The sequence below is a fragment of the Pogona vitticeps genome, chromosome 9 (assembly GCF_051106095.1).
Source record: "Pogona vitticeps strain Pit_001003342236 chromosome 9, PviZW2.1, whole genome shotgun sequence".
Classification (NCBI taxonomy): domain Eukaryota; kingdom Metazoa; phylum Chordata; class Lepidosauria; order Squamata; family Agamidae; genus Pogona; species Pogona vitticeps.
In genome coordinates this window covers 13,845,517-13,856,108 of record NC_135791.1, presented here as the reverse complement: position 1 = coordinate 13,856,108, position 10,592 = coordinate 13,845,517, and positions in this window count along the sequence as shown.

Genomic DNA, 10,592 nt, shown 5'->3' with positions numbered 1-10,592 from the left:
CTTATGAATACACAATGGAAGTGAAGAACAGATTTAAGGAACTAGATTTAGTGGACAGAGTGCCTGAAGAACTTTGGGTAGAGGCTCATAACATTGTACAGGAGGCAGCAACAAAAACCATCCCAAAGAAAAGCAAATGCAAGAAAGCAAAGTGGCTGTCCAACGAGGCCTTAGAAATAGCAGAGAAGAGAAGGGAAACAAAATGCAAGGGAGATAGGGAAAGTTACAGAAAATTGAATGCAGACTTCCAAAGAATAGCAAGGAGAGACAAGAGGGCCTTCTTAAATGAACAGTGAAAAGAAATAGAGGAAAATAACCGAAAAGGAAAAAACAGAGATCTGTTCAGGAAAATTGGAGATATTATAGGAACATTTTGTGCAAAGATGAACATGATAAAGGACAAAAATGGGAGGGACCTCACAGAAGCAGAAGACATCAAGAAGAGGTGGCAAGAATACACAGAGGAACTATACCAGAAAGATTTGGATATCCCGGAGAACCCAGATATTGTGGTTGCTGACCTAGAGCCAGACATTCTGGAGAGTGAAGGCAAGTGGGCCTTAGAAAGCTTGGCTAACAACAAAGCCAGTGGAGGTGATGGCATCCCAGTGGAACTATTTAAAATCTTAAAAGATGATGCTGTTAAAGTGCTACATTCAATATGCCTGTTGGAAAACTCAACAGCGGCCAGAGGATTGGAAAAGGTCAGTCTACATCCTAATACCAAAGAAAGGCAGTGCCAAAGAGTGCTCCAAGTACCATACAATTGTACTCATTTCCGATGCCAGCAAGGTTATGGTCAAAATCCTCCAAGTAGACTTCAGCAGTATGTGGACCAAGAACTCCCAGAAGTACAAGCTGGATTTCGAAGGGGCGGAGAAACTAGGGACCAAATTGCTAACTTGCACTGGATTATGGAGAAAGCCAGAGAGTTCCAGAAAAACATCTACTTCTGATTTATTGACTACGCACAAGCCTTTGACTGTGTGGACCACAGCAAACTATGGCAAGTCCTTAAAGAAATGGGAGTTCCTAATTACCTTATCTACCTCCTGAGAAACCTATATGTGGGACAGGAAGCAACAGTTAGAACTGGATATGGAAACACCGATTGGTTCAAAATTGGGAAAGGAGTACAACAAGGCTGTATATTATCCCCCTGCTTATTTAACTTATATGCAGAATACATCATGCGACAGGCCAGACTGGAGGAATCCCAAGCCGGAATTAAGATTGCTGGAAGAAATATCAACAATCTCCGATATGCTGATGATACCACTCTGATGGCAGAAAGTGAGGAGGAATTAAGGAACCTTGTAATGAGGGTGAAAGAGGAGAGTGCAAAAAATGGTCTGAAGCTCAACAACAACAAAAACTAAGATCATGGCCACTGGTCCCATCACCTCCTGGCAAATAGAAGGGGAAGATATAGAGGTGGTAACAGATTTTACTTTCTTGGGGTTCGTGATCATTGCAGATGGTAACAGCAGCCCCAAAATTAAAAGATTCCAGCTTTTTGGGAGGAAAGCAATGACAAACCTCGGTAGCCTCTTAAAAAGTGGAGACATCACCTTGCCAACAAAAGTACAAATAGTCAAAGCTATGGTTTTCCCTGTAGCAATGTATGGAAGTGAGAGCTGGACCATAAAGAAAGCTGACCGCTGAAGAATTGATGCTTCTGAATTGTGGTGTTGGAGGAGGCTTTTGAGAGTCCCCTGGACTGCAAGGAGAACAAACCTATCCATTCTAAAGGAAATCAAGCCTGAGTGCTCACTGGAAGGACAGATCCTGAAGCTGAGGCTCCAGTACTTTGGCCATCTCATGAGAAGAGAAGACTCCTTGGAAAAGACCCTGATGTTGGGAAAGTGTGAAGTCAAAAGGAGAAGGGGATGACAGAGGACAAAATGGTTGGACAGTGTCATCAAAGCGACCAACATGAATTTGACCCAACTCCGGGAGGCAGTGGAAGACAGAAGGGCCTGGCGTGCTCTGGTCCATGGGGTCACGAAGAGTCAGACACAACTAAACAACAACAAAAGTAGAACGCTTGGGCCCCAATCTGTGTTTGAAGGAGACATGACAAGGGACCAATATTTGTACATCTGAGGCACTCAGCATTTCTATTTATAAGCCAAGAACAATGCAACTCATGATACTACTAGCTACGTAAATATAAAATATATCTTTATCCAAACTGCCCATAGCATCCTTCGTCATCGTTTAGTCGTTTAGTCGTGTCCAGGGAGCATCCTTACTTTATAATAATTTATGGGTTGTTCTGTGTTTTGTTTTGTATTTTCAGAGCCTGTTTTGTTACATAGGTTGTGATTGCCAGATGAAAGGTGCCATCAGCTGATAATGGAACTGCATGCTCTGGTTTACAGTTTATTTGACCTACGACATCTTCTGAAGGCAAGCATGGTAGCCAGAAGAGCTAAGAGAATGGTGAGTGGGTGCTCTCCTTGGAGTACTTTTGGTGCAGAATTTCAGATCATCACTTGTGCTTGGAAAAGTTATTTTTGAACTACAATTCCCAGAATCTTCCAACCGTGGTCGCTTCTGGGGGGCTGGGAGTTGCAATCCAAGAAAGTAACTTTTGCAAACCTTCATTCTGGGTGTACTTCTAAAAATGCTACCTGCTATCTACATCCTAAAATGGTAGAGTTTCTGCACGACTACACCAGATGAATTATTCGAATCAACCTCAGAACAAACGTGTCATGGTGGACTGTTCCGAAATACTTCAGAGCAATGTCACAGACTCAAGGACAGTGAGGAAGGTCTCCTAGAGTGAGAACTGCCTCCAATCTTTATGCCCTTTATTAGAGTAAAGAGCAGGATGGAGGCTTAAACACATCCCTAATTTTCTATGCATTGCATGTCATGTATGCAATTTTGTGTGCATTTATTGTAAAATGTGCCATTTTGAATGCTTTTCGTTGTGCAGATGTTACTTTAAAAAGTTCCTGCAATGTTCATCTATTTTTTAATTGAGGAATTGCACTGCAAAATTTGGAGAGGTGAATAAAATGAAGGGTAGTTGCATGTATCTATTTAACTTATATGTAGAAGACATCTTGCAAAAGGCAGGACTGGAGGAATCCCAAGCTGGAACCAAGATTGCCAGAAGAAATATCAACAACCTCACATATGCAGATGATACCACTCTGATGGCAGAAAGTGAGGAGGAATTAAACAACCTTTTAATGAGGGTGAAAGTGGAGAGCGCAAAAAATGGTCTGAAGCTCAAGATAAAAAAAAGCTAAGCTCATGGCCACTGGTCCTATTACCTCCTGGGAAACTGAAGGGGAAGATATGGAGGCAGTGACAGATTTTACTTTCTTGGGCTCCATGATCACTGCAGATGGTGACAGCAGCCACGAAATTAAAAGACGCGTGCTTCTTGGGAGGAAAGTGATGACAAAGCTAGACAACATCTTAAAAAGCAGAGACATCACCTTGCCAACAAAGGTCCGCATATTCAAAGCTATGGTTTTTCCACTAGTGATGTATGGAAGTGAGAGCTGGACCATAAAGAAAGCAGACCGCCGAAGAATTGATGCCTTTGAATTGTGGTGCTGGAGGAGACTCTTGAGAGTCCCCTGGACTGCAAGGAGAACAAACCTATCCATTCTGAAGGAAATTAACCCTGAGTGCTCACTGGAAGGACAGATCCTGAAGCTGAGGCTCCAATACTTTGGCCATCTCATGAGAAGAGAAGATTTCTTGGAAAAGACCCTGATGTTGGGAAAGTGTGAAGGCAAAAGGAGAAGGGGATGGCAGAGGACGAGATGGTTGGACAGGGTCATCGAAGCAACCAACATGAATTTGACCAACTCCGGGAGGCAGTGGAAGACAGGAGGACCTGAGTGCTTTGGTCCATGGGATCACGAAGAGTCAGACACGACTAAATGACTAAACAACAACAACAATTTTGTATGTGAAGGTATGAAGAAGAGAGCTCAGTGCATGGGCCAACGGCAGATGTGAGTTGGTTTAAGAAGTGCAGGTTTGGGGCTCCTCATGTTAAAATGCAAAACGAGCATGTCTACCTATATCACACAGGTTTTTCCTACATGCTTTCTCCAATAAGATTCAGCTCCATTTTGCCATTCAAATGATCAACCATTTTCCTTTGAGGCCAGCTCCCAAATGCAGAAAGCAAATCAATTATTTCATTAGAGGAGATACAGTGGGGACATAGAAAGGAATCTGGGATATGGTGTGACATGAGCTGATACAGTTTTTTTAATATGTTAAGATCTTTAAAGGTTGCCTCTCTTCTTTCTCATGTTCTCTTTCTCTCCCTGGTTCTGCACAGCTCTGGTGCTTTGTTAATATGAATAAAAAATCATAATTGAAATAATTCACTGGTGAAAATGCAAAAGGTCACAGAGATACTCTGGGAGACTCTGTTGCATCAAAACAAATCACATTTCCCACAGCTGGCATTTGCAGCTCTCCCTGCAAAGCAGCTGGAAAGAATGGGAGGAAAGGCAGACGGGGAAAGGCAAGACTATCAGTGCCAGAAGCCCTGTGGAGACAATTGCCAGAATGTGCGGATGGGTAAATTCTTGGAGCAGACACGGGGGCACCTGAAAACCCTACTACTATCGGGAGTAAGTGGGGCTTTGCCCCAGTGTATTAAAATTTTGATGGCACTGAAATTTAGAGTTTCATCTCCTGGTGAGTGTTAAGAAAATAAACAGCAACACACTGTCATGCTGTTCACTTTCCTTTATTTGTTTGTTTTGTTTGAAAGCATAAACTTTCTCTTCATTGGAGAGGGCACCACATTCTTCTCCACCCCCTTTTCACAGGGGCTCACACTCACGGAGTGAGTCCAAAACAGTGCCGATTGTCTCAAGAACCAAAATGATTAGTGATGTGGCAATATCCACGTACTGTTGTTGTTTAGTCGTTAAGTCATGTCCGACTCCTCGGGACCGCATGGACAAGTGTCTCAAGTGTCTCTTCCAGCACCCCAATTCAAAAGCGTCAATTCTTCGGCGCTCAGCCTTCTTTATGGTCCAGCTCTCACTTCCATACATCACTACTGGAAAAAACCATAGCTTTGACTATGCGGACCTTTGTTGGCAAGGTGATGTCTCTGCTTTTTAATATGCTGTCTAGGTTTGTCATCGCTGTTTTTTAATTTCGTGGCTGCTGTCTCCATCTGCAGTGATCATGGAGCCAAGAAAATTAAAATCTGTCACTTCCTCCATATCTTCCCCTTCTATTTGCCAGGAGGTGATGGGACCAGTGGCCATGATCTTCATTTTTTTTATGTTGAGCTTCAAACCATTTTTTGCACTCTCCTCTTTCATCCTCATTAAGAGGTTCTTTAATTCCTCCTCACTTTCTGCCATCAGAGTGGTATCATCTGCATATGTGAGGTTGTTGATATTTCTTCTGGCAATCTTGATTCCGGTTTGGGATTCATCCAGTCCAGCCTTTCAGATGTACTTGGCAGCATTACAGACCCTTCCACAATGCACTGAGTTAGTGCATTGGTCTAAATGGACTAAATGGACTGGAGTGAGAAACCTGCAACTGTCCAGATGTTTTGGAGCAATGGAAGGTTCAGCCCTGTATTCAGGCATACTGTGGGTCACAAAAAGTATTTGAACATCTCTGCACATCTAACTGAATGTATCTATTTTAGTTATTTCAAAACCTAAGCTACTTTTTAAAAGTAATATCTATAATGGCAACTAAGCTATTTGGCCATTATCATGGCCCTATAGATAGAGATAATTACTTTTTTTACACTTTGATCATCATTGGTTAGACTCACTCAAAGTGATATCTTAAATATGGAGGTGAGTGAAAATTGTGGATTTTCCTGCCTTTCGTCACTCCTGATTGTGGTATAAAGGGATTAAGGGGTCACATCCATCTTTAGTGGTTAGTACTGGTCATTCTCTTGGATTTTCCTTGTGGCCATGCCTGGGGTCTCTGTGAACTGGGCTTCCTTCCCAGCTTCCAAAAAGGCCTCAATCATATGTTTCAGTGAAAGGCAGATGTGTTCCCTTAGCAAGTCCCACCCAACCCCCACTCTATCGTAATCTCTTCTTCCTCCTGCCTGCTGCAATCATGAGAAAGTAAAAAAAAAATTGAAGCTAATTAAGCTTACCTTTGCTTTCTGCCCAAGGCAAGAAAGAAATACTCTTTATGCTCAGGTGATTCCAAAGGACCCCAAAATATAACGTCTCAGAATCCTGGGAGCTGATATGGCCCTCTTTGCAAAAGGAGCAGGAAGTATTCTTTGTACAATCAATTGCATCCTTATTACTGTTGTTATATTCAACAAGCATTGTTTTAATTGTCTTTTGATGTATATGCTTGATTTGTTTTTGGATCTCTTTGAACCTTTTCTTTATTCATATCAGAGCATTGCACAATTTAAAATTATGGATGTATATGAAACATAAGTAAAATTAAAAACAAATTAAAAGTTTAAAATAATTAGACTATTTTTACCTGAAGCAGGCTACTTCAATAGCATTATCTCAACTGTTTCCTAAATCTACTTTTTATACAAATGGTGGGACATAATTTGCATGCACTGCTGCAGCTGCTGGCGAGTCTGAAAGACTTTGGCTAGCATGGCTGGCTCTTTGCCCTACGCCCCAGATAATGCAAGACTAGCCAGCCTCACGAGAGCTACAAGGAGGAGGGAGGGAACGCCAGGCTATTTAAGGGGTGTTCCCCCTTTCACCGCCCTCTTCTTTTTTGGGCACTGAGAGCGAGAGAGAGCTTTGCTTGGCTGCAACTGAACTGCATCATCATCATCATCATAATTTATTGTCATTGTAAGTATATACACATACAACGAAATTCACAATCATCAGAGTTTCGAGTGTTCCTGAAGGAGGGGAGGGTAGCATCGGCTCCCTCCCAGGGTTCTGTTATTGTTTGAATTTATTGTTGAATTTATTGCACACAATAGGTCTTGTTTAATTATAGAAGTCTGTGGAGTACGTAGACGCGTGCGGGGCTGCGGTGGTGCAGCTTGCGCCAGCTGCACCCAGGTATGGAGAGTGTTTATTGGAAAGAAAAACTTTAGAAGAAGTAAATAAGACATGATAATCAGTTTAATTAATAATTAAATAGGAAATATGAATTTAAGTTGCAGTCCGGGGTCCTGGTGTTAAGTGCTTGGGGGCATTATTAATAGATTTGGATTAAATTGATTGGGAATGGTTGCATTATATATATAATAGCAATAATAAAATATTAAAATACATTTTTAAAAACCCATAAAATACTACTAGGATAAATAATATAAAGGTGAATAAGGTAAGTAATTTATAATAAATTATATCAAATAAGTTAATTAATTTATTCATATAAAAAGCATAAATTAATTTATGATTAATTAATTAATTAGTGGTAAGTTATTAATTAGGGATGTGGTGGCACTGCGGGTTAAACCACAGAAGCCTCTGTGCTGCAGGATCAGAAGACCAGCAGTCATAAGATAAAATCCATGCAACAGGGTGAGCTCTGGTTGCTTGTCCCAGCTCCTGCCAACCTAGCAGTTCGAAAGCATGTAAATGACAGTAGATAAATAGGTACCACCATGGTGGGAAGGTAATGGTGTTCCGTGTCTAGTCGCGCTGGCCACGTGACCACAGAAACTGTCTACAGACAAACGTTGGCTCTACGGCTTGGAGATGAGGATGAGCACTTTTAGCACCAGGGCAAGTGCATTGGTTTGACATAAGTTGTTCATACAGGACATGGGTCATAGAGAGGGATAACTGATAGGAAATGTTTCAATTTCACATCTAGACAGTCTCCATAGCGACTGGGTCTCAACTGGCACTAGATAATTGATAGGACTAGTACTCGTCTTATTTTGGGGCTATTGTTCCCATTAAACTAAAAGGAAATCTCAGTTCATAATGGCAGTGAGGAAGGGGAAGGGCAACAGGAAGGGGAAACAGCCGGCCAAGAAAAGGCTAGCTCCTCAAGTGTCTCCTCCCCAATCCTCCTCAGATGAAGAATCCTGGCCCATGTGGCAAGAACTTCAGGAAAACATTTCAGCACTAGAGGCTGAGCAAATGGCTAAACAGGCTTCTAAGCCAAGTGAGTCCAAGCCACGTAGATCAGCTAGGGACACCAAGAGAAAGCAATGGCACAAGACCTAATGGTTAGGTTTGCTGTCCTTGAGTCCAAACAGCTCCCAGAAGCAACTGTTAGACAAGAGGCAGATGGGGCCTCATTGACTCCAAGGTCACGGAGCACAGAAAAGGGGAGAAGGTCTTCAACCCTGGTAACATCTGAACCAGTGACTACTTGCCAAGAGGGACAAGATGAGGTGGAGGAGGTCAGCTTCGGCAAGCCTGCTACGGTAGATGAACCTAGCATGGCCATGACTTCAAATGGTGAGTCAGCCACTGCACCGGCACCTATACACCTCTCCCTGCATGGTTAGCGGTCAGCGGAGGTCCATACAGCCACACACTATACACTCCTTAGAACACAGAGAGTACAGGGCTAGTCAACACTGCTCAGCCATGCGCTAGTCCTCAATTTAGTGGCTGGGTCATGCTCCTCCTGCCCCACATGCCCAACCAGGTAACTTGGCTAGTGCAGGGGTTTGGCCATATTCATCTGTGTCTAACACAGGGTACAACACTGTTCCATTAGGTGCCTTGCCATACAGAGGCTACTCCATGCCCCTGGGGAGATCACCTAACCCTGGCTACAAAAGAAAAAAATTTAGATGGACGAATACGTAGATGTATTTGACCTCCTTAATAGCATGTATAAAAGAAAGAATTAGATAAAGAAAATGAGAAGGAAAAGGAAAAGCACAGAAGGAAAAAACGGGATAGAACATGGACCAATTGGCTACCCGGTTTCTTATCTACGCAGGAGTCATAGTTAAGGTGCAGCCCTGGAGAGCTCAAGCCCTCTTTCAATATTTATTTATTTATTTATTTATTTATTTATTTATTTATTTATTTATTTATTTATTTATTTATTTATTTATTTATTTATTTATTTATTTATTTATTTATTTATTTATTGGATTTTTACCCTGCCCCTCTAAACCATGTCTACTCGGGGTGACTTACATAGATAAAACAGAACAATATAATATATATAAAATTATAAAATTACAATTACAATTGAACAATTAATTTGAAGAAGATTACCAAGATGGCATGGCATAAAAGGGTAGAAAAATAAGAAAGACTTAATTGGCCAGATATAATATATAGAGCCTACATAGATTTTTCAGGGCAGGTGTGGCTTCAATACAACCAAGCATTCTGTATGCAGAGCGCTATCCTCCCAAATATTCAATGGGATGAACCCCTGCTGGGTCTGTGGCTTCAACACATGACCATCGCTAGGCCAAATACTGGTGACAGATTCGACAGCGGCCATTTAAATAGGAAAGTTGCCACTAATCAAATTCCCCACCCTGTCATGAGGCAGGTGGTTCAACCCCCCCCCCCACATGTCTTGCTTCAAGTATACTGTAATTCCAAGGGCTTTTGCACAAGGAGGCTGTGTAGATTTAGGCATGAGTGCATTACCTGTGGAGGTCAGCACCTGAATTCATCTTGCTTCAAAGCAGGCACCCAGCACCAGAAGAAGGCTGCAGGTGGTGGCAAAAAGCCTAACAGTGGCAGGGGTACCCCTGGAAAAGGGACCCAGCCTAATTAAGGTTGAAATTTTGAAAGAATGGTTAAGTATATACACCCGTAAAGATGGTGCCAATTACTTGTTAGTTGGCTTTAGATATGGGTTTAGAATCCTGGTGGAAGGAGAGTGCAAAGAATGTATTGCTCAAAATCTTCGATCAATAACTGGCATGGGAAGTATTGTTCAGAATAAGATTGACAAGGAAGTTAGGGAGGGCAGAGTCCTTGGACCATTTCCAACACCACCTCTTGAAAATCTCAGGGTTTCTCCTTTAGGCACAGTGCTGAAAAAGGCCCAGGGTGAGTTCCTGTTAATCCACCACTTGTCCTTTCTGGAGGGAACATCAGTTGACAACACCATCCCCCCAGATCTATGCACTGTTAGATACACTTCCTTTGATGAGGTGGTACATATGGTTAGAAGGTGCGGGGTGGGGGCTGAACTGGCAAAATGTGATGTAAAATAAGTGTTTTGAATTTTGCCAGTTCATCCTCTTGACCAACTTGCTGGGATTCCAATTTCAAGGTTTATCTGACATAGACAGGGCTTTACCTATGGGCTGCTCAGTGTCGTGCACCGCATTTGAAAAATTTAGCTCATTCATAGAATGGAAGATAAGGCACAGGGTGGGCTGTAATTCTACGGCCCATTACCTTGATGACTTCCTTTTCTGTGGGAAAAGGAATTCAGGTAAATACAGATTTATATTGAACAAATTTAAAGCGTTGGCAAAAGAGCTGAGGCTACCCCTTGCCAAAGAAAAGACTGAGGGACCAGCCACATCCCCCACCTTTCTAGGCATAGAACTGGACATGATGCAGCAAACTTTGAGGCTGCCTCATAACAAATTGGTGAACTTTAGGTCTAGTATAGCATCCCTATTTGCAAAAAAAAGTGTCACTTAGGGAATTACAAGAAATAGTTGG